The following is a 13,683-nucleotide window of genomic DNA, read 5'->3' as shown; positions in this document are numbered from 1 at the left end:
TACATATAGAGTTTGTTCGAAAATGTGCATATTTAGCCACAAAAAAACGTGGTTATACAATGAGAATAGTAGCCAACCTGGGCCGAAAACGTCGGCCGCCATCTTTGACAGTGATCTAGTGTAATGCATAACTAATCATAAACTTTACTAAAAAATATAGGGTGGACAGCAATCGAAAGACAAATTAGTTCTTAATGCAATCGCTGAATTACATTTCTAAAATTATCCTTACTGTGCAATACAGGGTTCGCCAAGCGAAGCTACACAAAAAAAAATGGCGATTTATGCGTTTAACATTTTTCAACAGAACAACGATTTATCATCATAAATAGTTCTTACTATGAGCTGATCTTTCATCAGAATCTTGGGCAATGTATCCTTTCTCGGGTCTAATCGTCTTTTGGTCGAAAGATGTCCTCTTGTCCCGTCGAAATGGCCACTAACGTTCGACCGGTACTGGAAACGTGCCCAGCGCTTCAAAGTGCACCACAAAGAAATGCCTCAAAATCGCACTAAACGGATATAAATTGCTATAAAACGGTTTAAATTAACTACCTTATGATGTTTTTAACACCTATAACGAGTAAAAACATGACCGGCGATATATAAGTGGCTAAACCAAAGCTTGGAAGGAGGCCAGTCCCGACGTCCATCGTGCGTCAGGCGCAGGAAGAAAAGAAAGCTACTTCCGCCTTGTGCTCTTTTATACAGGCCCTGATTGCGCAATCGACTCCATTCAAATTGTCACCTCTTACTGACATCTAGAGGAAGGCGTGGGCAGTGTTTGTATCCTCATAGCATTTACAGGGACATTAAAACTGACCTGGGACCAGAGGCCAAGATTTCTGAAATCTCACTCCCTGTCAGGAAAAGTGCTGTAGAATGAGTTCTGTTCCACTCAGAGACATAATTCAAACGGCTATAGAAACTAGAGAGTGTTTTCTATCCAATAATAACAATAATATGCATATTGTACGAGCAAGAATTGAGTACGAGGCCGTTTGAAATGGGCACGATTTAACTGGCTACTCAATACTGCCCCTTGCAGCCATAAGAAGTTAAACTAGAAACCAGCATGGCCAATGAACTGTGTTGACTCCAGATTAACTTGTTGGATAAAAATGGGGCCCAATATTACCACAAAAGCACTCTGTTCTATTCGATTGTGGAGCCATTGATGAGCCCATGTCCCCAGGGGATCAGTCTGTCACAGAGTGTTACAAAAGGGTTAGTCAGGGGACAGAAACAACATTTTACAGACTGCTAGTATCAGCCAGACATCCAAACTGTCCGTCAATATGATCAATACTCCTCATTTACTAGCCCCACTTTGGCACCACTACAATATATACGTGTTTTTTTGTGGAATGAGGCCAGCCCAAGGAGAGTTAAGTATTATGTCTGAGGTAGGGTAGTTAATTAATTGTAATTGAATTATATTTATTACACAGTTCGTTTCCAGTGTACTTATATCCCTACCAAGTTGATGACTCACTGTTTCGAATCAACATCACATCTTTGGAGCTTTCCGCGTACACAAATTACAATTTCTCTTTTCTTTAGAGAAGTGTACAGAACATATTAAAAGGTTTTGTTTCATATGTGAACCATGTGAAGGTGAAATAAAATTAATTGAAAGCAATCATTCAAACAGAAATATTGGATAACTTTGAATAGACAGAAGTGACCTTAAGTCATGTTCTAACTTAGTAAATACAATGGAATCTCCTATAGTAAGCCCAATGCCAGATAATACTATTATGTGTAGGTGAAACAGGATATTTTCCATTAACACAAATAACCCTGGGAATATGTGCAGAGACAAACAATTGAAATGGTGGAAACAGCTGTTTTGTGCAGGCCAGCCAACTGAACAGAGGTGATCATTCGGTCACAGCTTTTGCTGCAAAATAGAATAACCCTGAATCATGGTTGGCTGCAAGCAGAGGTAGGACCGAAGGTGCTGTAGCTGTTGATTAGTCATCATCACACTGTCCTCACAGATGAGAGAGAACGTCTGCAGATTTGAGATGTGATTTCCAACATGATTTGATGGAGAGCATGTTCATCACGATCAGCATTCAGAACAAGGTCTTCTTTCCCTTCTCTTTTTCTGTCTGACTTCTACTGAGGAGGTGCAGAAAGCATCAAGGTTATTGAGTCACTGTACACATCTAGGAAATGATTAGGGGAATTCAGTGTGACCGAGAGAATTCTGGTGAATGCTTTAAAAGACTTAAGATTTGAATGTCAGAGTGCATGCATAGAAACATATTACGACAATGCAGTGTTTTCAGGAAGGACAAGAAAACAATTCACCCTCCCAAGGTTATGATGCCATTATAATGTCTCTATATTATTCAGATAGACCTGTTTTTCTTATACAAATGAGTAGGAATCGTGTACTGTAGGTGTATCTTTATAACAGGAACCACCAGCATTCAATTTATTTAAATTAATTAACCTTTATTTAACTCGGCAAGTCAGTTAAGAACAAATTCTTAATTTATAATGACGGCCTACCAGGGAACAGTGGGTTAACTGCTTTGTTCAGGGGCAGAACAACAGATTTTTACCTTGTCAGCTCGGGGATTCAATCGAGCAACCTTTCGGTTACTGGCCCAACACTTTAACCACTAGGCTACCTGCTGCCCCAATTACCAACGTGCTTGAAAAAGAAAAGCTATTAGCTATTTGAGATATAACAGTGACATAACTCAAATAGCCTAGTGAAAAGTTGTGCTAATAGCATCTTAAGTAACTCTACCTTGACACACTGCGTTTACAGATCCGCCTGTTTTATTTGTAATGTGCTTAAATTAGGCTAATTGTGCTCCTCATGAAAGCATCGAAAGAGGAGAGCCAGAGGTGACATTGGATGGGATGAACTGCTGCCTGAATAATAAGTCATATTATATCCATCTACATGAGCCCCTTTATCAGTTAGTCTATGAGGAAACCATTGAGAAGCCTATGATCTTACTTTCTCATCTCTCTATACTTGGCTGGTTTATGCATATCAAAGCCCTGGAAAACCCTGGAAGTTTCACTGAGGAACGCGATGAGTCCATGGAAGCGTTCATTCACTGGGATGTCGTTTATACACTCGACTATTGATTGGATGGGAGCTTTAATGCTGAAAGCAACTAAACATGTCCACCACTGGCTTGTTGTTGTCACACCCTGGCCTTAGTTATCTTTGTTTTCATTATTATTTTAGTTAGGTCAGGGTGTGACATGGTGAAGTATGTGTTTTTGTATTGTCTAGGGTGTTGTATGGTTTAGGGGGTTAAGTAGAGTAGATGGTTTAGTGTTCAGTGTAGGTGTCTAGGAAAGTCTATGGTTGCCTGAATTGGTTCTCAATTAGAGACAGCTGGTTATTGTTGTCTCTGATTGGGAGCCATATTTAAGGCAGCCATAGGCTTTAGCTGGTTGTGGGTAATTGTCTATGTGTAGTGTTTGTGTCAGCACTATTTGTCTGTATAGCTTCACGGTCGTCAGTTTGTCAGTTTGTTATTTTGTTAGTTTGTGTATAGTTGTTAGTTTCTTGTTGTTTCTCTCTTCTGAAATAAAAGAAGATGTATTTTGCACACGCTGCGCCTTGGTCCAATCTCTCACAGGAAGACGATCGTGACAGAATTACCCACCAATCTAGGACCAAGCGGCGTGTCAAGCGGCAACAGGACCCACCTACACAGGATTCATGGACATGGGAGGAGATACTGGATGGTAAGGGACCTTGGGCACAACCGGGAGAATATCGCCTCCCTCGTGAAGAGCTGGAGGCAGCTAAAGCCGAGAGGAGGTGATATGAGGAGGCAGCACGGAAGCAAGGCTGGAAGCCCGTGAGTACAACCCCAAAATTTCTTGGGGGGGGCCTTAAAGGGAGTGTGGCGAAGTCAGGTAGGAGACCTGCGCCTACTCCCTGTACTTACCGTGGAGAGCGAGAGTACGGGCAGACACCGTGTTACGCAGTAGAGCGCATGGTGTCTCCTGTACGCGTGCATAGCCCGGTTCGGTACATTCCAGCTCCACGTATCGGCCGGGTTAGATTGAGCGTTGAGCCGGATGTCATGAAGCCGGCCCAACGCATCTGGTCACCAGTGCGTCTCCTCGGGCCGGCTTACATGGCACCAGCCTTACGCATGGTGTCCCCGGTTCGCCTACATAGCCCGGTGCGGGTTATTCCACCTCCCCGCACTGGTCGGGCGACGGGGAGCATACAACCAGGTAAGGTTGGGCAGGCTCAGTGCTCAAGGGAGCCAGTACGCCTGCACGGTCCGGTATTTCCGGCGCCACCTCCCCGCCCCAACCCAGTACCACCAATGCCTCCTCCACGCACTAGCCCTATGGTGCGTGTCTCCAGCCCTTTACCACCGGTGCCTACACCACGCACCAAGCCTCCTGTGTGTCCCCAGAGTCCTGTGCGTCCTGTTGTTGCTCCCCGCACTAGCCCTGAGATGCGTGTCCTCAGCCCGGTACCACCAGTTCCGGCACCACGCACTAGGCCTAATGTGCGTCCCCAGGGTACAGCATGCCCTGTTCCTTCTCCCCGCACTAGCCCTGAGATGCGTGTCCTCAGCCTGGTACCTCCAGTTCCGGCACCACGCACCAGGCCTACAGTGCGTCTCAGCCGGCCAGAGTCTGCCGTCTGCCCAACGGCGCCTGAACTGCCCGTCTGCCCAACGGCGCCTGAACTGCCCGTCTGCCCAACGGCGCCTGAACTGCCCGTCTGCCCAACGGCGCCTGAACTGCCCGTCTGCCAAGCGCCGCATGAACTGCCCGTCTGTACTGAGTATTCAAAGCCGCCCGTCTGTACTGAGCCTGCAAAGCCGCCCGTCTGCCATGAGCCTGCAAAGCCGCCCGTCTGCCATGAGCCTGCAAAGCCGCCCGTCTGCCATGAGCCTGCAAAGCCGCCCATCTGCCAGGAGCCGCCAAAGCCTTCCGCCAGACAGGAGCCGCCAAAGCCTTCCGCCAGACAGGAGCCGCCAAAGCCTTCCGCCAGACAGGAGCTGCCAAAGCCTTCCGCCAGACAGGAGCCGCCAAAGCCTTCCGCCAGACAGGAGCAGCCAGAGCCTTCCGCCAGACAGGAGCAGCCAGAGCCTTCCGCCAGACAGGAGCAGCCAGAGCCTTCCGCCAGACAGGATCAGCCAGAGCCTTCCGCCAGACCGGATCAGCCAGAGCCTTCCGCCAGACCGGATCAGCCAGAGCCTTCCGCCAGCCAGCCATGAGCAGCCAGATCCGTCAGCCAGCCATGAGCAGCCAGATCCGTCAGCCAGCCATGAGCAGCCAGATCCGTCAGCCAGCCATGAGCAGCCAGATCCGTCAGCCAGCCATGAGCAGCCAGATCCGTCAGCCAGCCATGAGCAGCCAGATCCGTCAGCCAGCCATAAGCCATCCAGCCAGGATCCGTCCCTCAGTCCGGAGCTGCCGTCCCTCAGTCCGGAGCTGCCCCTTATCCTGGTGCTGCCCCTTATCCTGGTGCTGCCCTTTATCCTGGTGCTGCCCCTTATCCTGGTGCTGCCCCTTAGTCCGGTGCTGCCCCTTAGTCCGGTGCTGCCCCTTTATCCAGTGGGGTTAAGTTGGAGGGTGGTCATTTGGAGGAGGCTACGAAAGCGGGTAGTGACTATGGTGGGGTGGGGACCACGACCAGTGCCAGAGCCGCCACCGTGGACAGACGCCCACCCAGACCCTCCCCTAGACTTTATGCTGGTGCGCCCGGAGTTCGCACCTTAAGGGGGGGGGTTATGTCACACCCTGGCCTTAGTTATCTTTGTTTTCATTATTATTTTAGTTAGGTCAGGGTGTGACATGGTGAAGTATGTGTTTTTGTATTGTCTAGGGTGTTGTATGGTTTAGGGGGTTAAGTAGAGTAGATGGTTTAGTGTTCAGTGTAGGTGTCTAGGAAAGTCTATGGTTGCCTGAATTGGTTCTCAATTAGAGACAGCTGGTTATTGTTGTCTCTGATTGGGAGCCATATTTAAGGCAGCCATAGGCTTTAGCTGGTTGTGGGTTATTGTCTATGTGTAGTGTTTGTGTCAGCACTATTTGTCTGTATAGCTTCACGGTCGTCAGTTTGTTATTTTGTTAGTTTGTGTATAGTTGTTAGTTTCTTGTTGTTTCTCTCTTCTGAAATAAAAGAAGATGTATTTTGCACACGCTGCGCCTTGGTCCAATCTCTCACAGGAAGACGATCGTGACAGTTGTCCCACATAATTATCAAGCAAGGTTAATTTGTTCAGCCTCTCCATTTTGGAAGCGTCAATAACATTGTGCCGGGGTCCTATGGTGGGCTGTGGTAATGGGGGAAATGAGAGACCCAGGGGTTTACACTCTGCCTCTCCCCTTACCTTTGTAGAGCTCTGTTAATCTAGTTGCATTTAGGATGTTTCAGAGTAAAAACTCAAGGGACAATATGAAAGCTTAAACCAAGTTTATTCTTCCCAGAGAGTCAATACAGCTGCATTAGACAAAGACATATTCACACAAGCACAATTCACACTGATATTTAACCCTTCCTCTTAGGCTGAGTCTCCTCCTACACATCTGAACAAACATCGTATCTTTACTGCTAGGCAGGAAACTAAGTGATATGGCAATAAACATTTCTTTCTCCCTTAACGTGACCTGACCTGACCTCGACCCCCTTCATCACTAATCCATGACTCTCTCCCCTTATCAATGCCTGCCACATGTGATCGCTTTCCCTGCACTCAGCACATTCCAAGTTTATATATTGTTTAAAAGTAACCTTTATTTAACTAGGCAATTCTGGTAAGAACAAATTCTTATTTACAATGACGGCCTAGGAACAGCGGGTTAACTGCCTTGTTCAGGGGCAGAACGACAGGTTTTACCTTGTCAGCTCGGGGATTCGATCTAGCAACCTTTCAGTTAACGTCCCAATGCTCTAACCACTAGCCTACCTGCCGCCCCCTTAATTACACCCACTATATACCTTCCTCCTACAGATAACCATTAACTTCTGGTGTAGACCCTCTTAACCATAGCACTCAATAATTAACCCTATCCCAAGTTTAGGAGTTAGTACCCATAATTCATCAAGGAGGATGGGGGGTTGATACCTTTATTTAAGTAAACTAATGCATGATCAGGACTCCCAGTTCAATGGTAAGAGATTCCATCAACACCTGTCGCCAACAATAACCCACCCCTCAAAAGATCAGGCCCCACAAGGACCCAGATGGTAAGGGAATGAAGGAAATCCATCACATCAATATAAAGCCAACTCTTTTCTCTGTGCTGTGGTCTTTTTAAAGAGGCTTGATAAGCATTTCAGTGATTTATATGCTAATTCTTAAGGCAACACGTCATGCATTACCTGCTGTTCAATAAAATGGAAATTAGTCTGATGAAAAGATCTCTGTGCATTGCTTTAGTGTCACGTTGTATATAACAGATATCATTTGGACCTCCAAGAGGTTGCTATAATTCCGTTCCCTTTGCTACAGCCACTTCTTCAAGCGGTATTAGCGGTGCTGATGGATTAACATGGATTGTGAATTTTATGCCTATCTAGCATTGTGAAATGAGATTACCCAAATTATTTTGGCAGCAATATTTATGGCTTTTTGTTCAACAAGACAATGTGAATACCAGCAGAGAGAAAGTAGTACTACCCTGCCTTAGAGGACCTGGCAAGTGCTGGGATTGTTGTTCAATCCATTTTGAGACGTTCAACATTTATGCTTAGTAACAATACAAATGTAATCTAAATGGTTTATTTTTGCTGCACACTGGGTTGATCTGAGAGGAAGTGTAGCCATAGAGTTTCTGTAATAAAACTGAGCTGTGTCTTGAATTTCTCGTGTAAAATATGATTTCAATAATGTACAGACAAATAAAGTATTGGTTAATTTTCACTCACTGATAGAATGAAAGACTATGAGGGAGCAGGTCAACACCTACTTCCTTTCTGACTGTGCCAGCTACAGGAGTCACTGCTTCATGTTTAAGCTTTGCAGAGGAATAGTTATTTCTTTATTGCACATCAGGATGTGTTTAATATCCACAAAATTTGTCACATTCACTATTTCAGTTCAACTAAGTGCATCCATCTCAAGTATAAATGTGAAGTTCCCCCTTGTTAAGACAGTGACTATCCATACCGTTGGGAGCCTGTAGACTTACTGTCCCTCTTAAACGAGGGACATTCAGCCTGTCTCGTTCTTTGACAGAAGAACGTGAAGAAACAGCATGTGCCAAAGTGTCGAACTGAACTAGACATTCAACTTCCCCTGGTCCCCTCAGAGACATTCTAAGTCTCCCTCTCTCCGTCTGAGGAGGAACAACAGGAACTCAACCTCTCGGTGCACCACGATGGGTGTGTGCATTGTGTTAGCTATTCATTAGAGGGAACGTCCCCCAAACAAAGACGTGCAATCGCTTTCAAAATGAATGTAATGTTGGATAGCTTGATGGATTTGTTATTCATTAGATGGCTTGATGAATCTGTAATGTTATCCATTGTCACTGGATGTCCAGTACAACAAAGGATAAAAGGAACATTCATTAATGGGACAGCGGCACATACCCAGATTTTACGCATATATGAATGAACTAGAAAGAGAGAGGTTCTTATCTTTCCAAGGCCTAACAATGTTTCACTGGTAGAAACTCTACTGCAATTCATAATGGTCTGTAGGCGATGTGAATGCACAGAGCATATCAACTAATATACATCATAGGTTTTCCCAGTAATCTAATTAGTGTAATATCTGCAGATACATCCTCTTCTGGGGTGGAGGTGTGTTGTTCAGTAGAGGATTACGTTTGTCAATGTCTGAAGATACATTAACATCAATCTTATTGAGGATTGACCTTGTGGAATTACAGAATTACCTGTATTATGTTTGCAGGGAAAGAAATTAATTATCTGTTAGGAATTTTGTTAATAAATAGTTAAAACAAATTCTAGCTTTAGATAAAACTATAACTAATTGAACTCTGCATGCCTGGTGAAAAGAGATTTGTGTTGTGGGTCATAAAATAAGCAGAAAGGGTCGTTAAACTATGGTTGAACTGACCCAACTTAGCCCTGAGGTGTTTAGATAAGGCTGTGGGTAACTTTTTAGGTCTTCCATTATCTTGAGTTGTCTGCTAAAGTGGTAATAAATTATAGTGAGCCTTCAGGATAAATGATTATATTGTGTGTCATGTGAGTGCCCTGTGAAGTTGGAATGAACTTTTGAACCTGTTTTCTATTTGTCAGGACAATGAGACTTATTCTGTAACCTATGACGTCATATCTTGTATATAAACCTGTGTTTATGATCAAATGGCAGCGTGCTCCGAGAATAAACACTATTATCTAATTTTAATAAGACTGTATCCTGTCTATTTTATGTTAATAAGTATCTTACAAATTCTTATAAATAGACAGATTGAATTTAATTAATGAGTATATTGGAGGAATTATTTCATTCCACTAACATTATCCAAGCTAATTCCTCTAGCATTTATCCACTTAGGGGTATAAACACTGATCTATCGCCCCATAAGTCTGCAGACGTAATTGCAGAGTGCAGTTTAGTAACCTATTTTAGAGACATCCCTACAATTAGTCTGGATACAAGAGTTTGGAGAAACACATCATTGTGAATTTAACAGGCTATGTTAAACTACTGTGTAGCTGTGCTCTGTCTCTCTCTTTATCTCCTTCCCACCCACAACGAAAGCCTATCCCACAAATACATAGCATTAACCTCTACTCAATAGGGGGAGCTGTTAGCACTTTTTTTTTCTGGACGTTGCCAAATTAAACTGCCCAGTACTCAATTCTTGCTCGTACAATATGCATATTATTATTATTATTGGATAGAAAACACTCTCTAGTTTCTATAACCGTTGGAATTATGTCTCTGAGTGAAACAGAACTCATTCTACAGCACTTTTCCTGACAGGGAGTGAGATTTCAGAAATCTTGGCCTCTGTTCCCAGGTCAGTTTTTAGGTCCCTGTGAATGCTATGGGGATACAAACACTGCCTACGCCTTCCTCTAGATGTCAGTAAGTGGTGACAATTTGAATGGAGTCGATTGCGCAATCTGGGACTTTATAAAAGACCAAAGGGCGGAAGTACATTTCTTTTCTTCCCTGCGCTTGACGCACGATGGACGTCGGACTGGCCTCCTTCCAAGCTTTGGTTTAGCCAGTAATATATCTCCGGTCATGTTTTTACTCGTTATAGGTGTTAAAAACATCATAAGGTAGTTAATTTAAACCGTTTTATAGCAATTTATATCCGTTTAGTGCGATTTTCTGGCATTTCTTTGTGACGCACTTCCAAGAGTTGGGCATTTTTCCAGTACATGCCGAACGTTAGTGGCCATTTCGACAGGACAAGAGGACATCTTTCGACCAAAAGACGATTAGACCGGAGAAAGGATACATTGCCCAAGATTCTGATGGAAGTTCAGCTAATAGTAAGAACTATTTATGATGATAAATCGTTGTTCTGTTGAAAAATGTTAAACGCATATTCTGCCATTTTCTTTGGGGTAGCTTCGCTTTGGCGCACCCTGTATTGCACAGTAAGGATAATTTAAAAAATGTAATTCAGCGATTGCATTAAGAACTAATTTGTCTTTCAATTGCTGTCCACCCTGTATTTTTTAGTCAAGTTTATGATTATTTATTCATTAGACTAGATCACTGTCCAAGATGGCGCCCAACATTTTCGGGCCAGTTTGGCTACTATTCTCATTGTATAACCACGGTTTTTTGTGGCTAAATATGCACATTTTCGAACAAACTCTATATGTATGTTGTAATATGATGTTACAGGAGTGTCATCGGAAGAATTCTGAGAAGGTTAGTGAAAAAATTAATATATTTTGGTGGTGATAATGCTATCGCTCTTTTTGCCTTGAATCAATGCTGGGGTAATGTTTGCACATGTGGTATGCTAATATAACGATTTATTGTGTTTTCGCTGTAAGACACTTAGAAAATCTGAAATATTGTCTGGATTCACAGGATCTGTGTCTTTCAATTACTGTACGCTGTGTATTTTTAAGAAATGTTTTATGATTAGTAATTAGGTAATACACGTTGCTCTCTGTATTTATTCTAGTCGAGTTGTGATGGTGGGTGCAATTGTAAACTATGATTTCTACCTGAAATATGCACATTTTTCTAACAAAACCTATCCTATACAATAAATATGTTATCAGACTGTCATCTGATGAGGTTTTTTCTTGGTTAGTGGCTATCAATATCTTTATTTGGCCGAATTGGTGATAGCTACTGGTGGAGAGAAAAAATGGTGGACAAAGAAAAATGGTGTCTTTTGCTAACGTGGTTAGCTAATAGATTTACATATTGTGTCTTCCCTGTAAAACATTTTACAAATCAGAAATGATTGCTGGATTCACAAGAAGTGGATCTTTCATCTGGTGTCTTGGACTTGTGATTGAATGATATTTAGATGCTAGTATTTACTTGTGACGCTATGCTAGCTATGCTATTCAGCTTTTTTACTGGTGGGGGTGGTGGGGGGTGCTCCCGGATCCGGGTTTCTGAGGCGGTAGAAGTTAAACCACATGTCATGAGAGTGATAAAGAAAACCTCTTTTATCATCTTTTAAGAAAAGTCAGGTGGAAAACTACTTCCATTTCTGCACGACAATTTAAACGTCGCATTTCGCATTTCGCTTCGCTCCACAGGTAGTATTACATTTCATTTCATTACAGTACAACGGTTTGATTTGTTTGATCTTAGCACTTTTTTCTTAGCTAGCTACATAGCCGTCTTTGTATCAAAGATAATTGTGTAGTTTAGAGTAATTATCGAGGTTAGCTAGCCAGCTATTTTCGTCCTTCTAACGTTGTCAACACTGCTAGCTAGCCAGCTAGCCAACTTCTACCGACACATTACAACGGAACGATTTGATTAGTGTAGTGTTAGCTAGCTACATAGTTGTCTTTGCTGTCTTTGTATCTAAGATAATTGTGTAGTTTAGAGTAATTATCTAGCCAGTTATCGAGGTTACCTAGCCAGCTCCACTTTCAAACAAAGTCAGCTAGCCAGCTATTTTCGTCGCCCTAACGTTGTCAACACTGCTAGCTAGCCAGCTAGCCAACTTCTACTGAAACATTACAACGGAACGATTTGATTAGTGTAGTGTTAGCTAGCTACATAGTTGTCTTTGCGGTCTTTGTATCTAAGATAATTGTGTAGTTTAGAGTAATTATCTAGCCAGTCATCGAGGCTACCTAGCCAGCAACACTTTCAAACAAAGTCAACAACGCAGCCACTGCTAGCTAGCCTACTTCACCAGCCAGCAGTACTGTATCATTTTAATCATTTTAGTCAATAAGATTTTTGCAACGTAAGCTTAATGTTCTGAACATTCGAGACGTGTAGTCCACTTGTCATTCCAATCTCCTTTGCATTAGCGTAGCCTCTTCTGTAGCCTGTCAACTATGTGTCTATCTATCCCTGTTCTCTCCTCTCTGCACAGACCATACAAACACTTCACACCGCGTGGCCGCTGCCACTCTAACCTGGTGGTCCCAGCGCGCACGACCCACGTGGAGTTCCAGGTCTCCGGTAGCCTCTGGAACTGCCGATCTGCGGCCAACAAGGCAGAGTTCATCCCAGCCTATGCTTCCCTCCAGTCCCTCGACTTCCTGGCACTGACGGAAACATGGATTACCACAGATAACACTGCTACTCCTACTGCTCTCTCCTCGTCTGCCCACGTGTTCTCGCACACCCCGAGAGCTTCTGGTCAGCGGGGTGGTGGCACTGGGATCCTCATCTCTCCCAAGTGGACATTCTCTCTCTCTCCCCTGACCCATCTGTCTATCGCCTCCTTTGAATTCCATGCTGTCACAGTTACCAGCCCTTTCAAGCTTAACATCCTTATCATTTATCGCCCTCCAGGTTCCCTTGGAGAGTTCATCAATGAGCTTGACGCCTTGATAAGTTCCTTTCCTGAGGATGGCTCACCTCTCACAGTTCTGGGTGACTTTAACCTCCCCACGTCTACCTTTGACTCATTCCTCTCTGCCTCCTTCTTTCCACTCCTCTCCTCTTTTGACCTCACCCTCTCACCTTCCCCCCCTACTCACAAGGCAGGCAATACGCTTGACCTCATCTTTACTAGATGCTGTTCTTCCACTAATCTCATTGCAACTCCCCTCCAAGTCTCCGACCACTACCTTGTATCCTTTTCCCTCTCGCTCTCATCCAACACTTCCCACTCTGCCCCTACTCGGATGGTATCGCGCCGTCCCAACCTTCGCTCTCTCTCCCCCGCAACTCTCTCCTCTTCCATCCTATCATCTCTTCCCTCTGCTCAAACCTTCTCCAACCTATCTCCTGACTCTCCTGACTCTGCCTCCTCAACCCTCCTCTCCTCCCTTTCTGCATCCTTTGACTCTCTATGTCCCCTATCCTCCTCGGTCCTCCCCTCCTGCTCCGTGGCTCGACGACTCATTGCGAGCTCACAGAACAGGGCTCCGGGCAGCCGAGCGGAAATGGAGGAGAACTCGCCTCCCTGCGGACCTGGCATCCTTTCACTCCCTCCTCTCTACATTTTCCTCTTCTGTCTCTGCTGCTAAAGCCACTTTCTACCACTCTAAATTCCAAGCATCTGCCTCTAACCCTAGGAAGCTCTTTGCCACCTTCTCCTCCCTCCTGAATCCTCCTCTCCCTC

Source organism: Salvelinus namaycush, chromosome 23 (assembly GCF_016432855.1).
Source record: "Salvelinus namaycush isolate Seneca chromosome 23, SaNama_1.0, whole genome shotgun sequence".
Classification (NCBI taxonomy): Eukaryota; Metazoa; Chordata; class Actinopteri; order Salmoniformes; family Salmonidae; genus Salvelinus; species Salvelinus namaycush.
The sequence above is the reverse complement of the archived record's forward strand: the minus strand, read 5'-3'. Positions refer to the sequence as shown.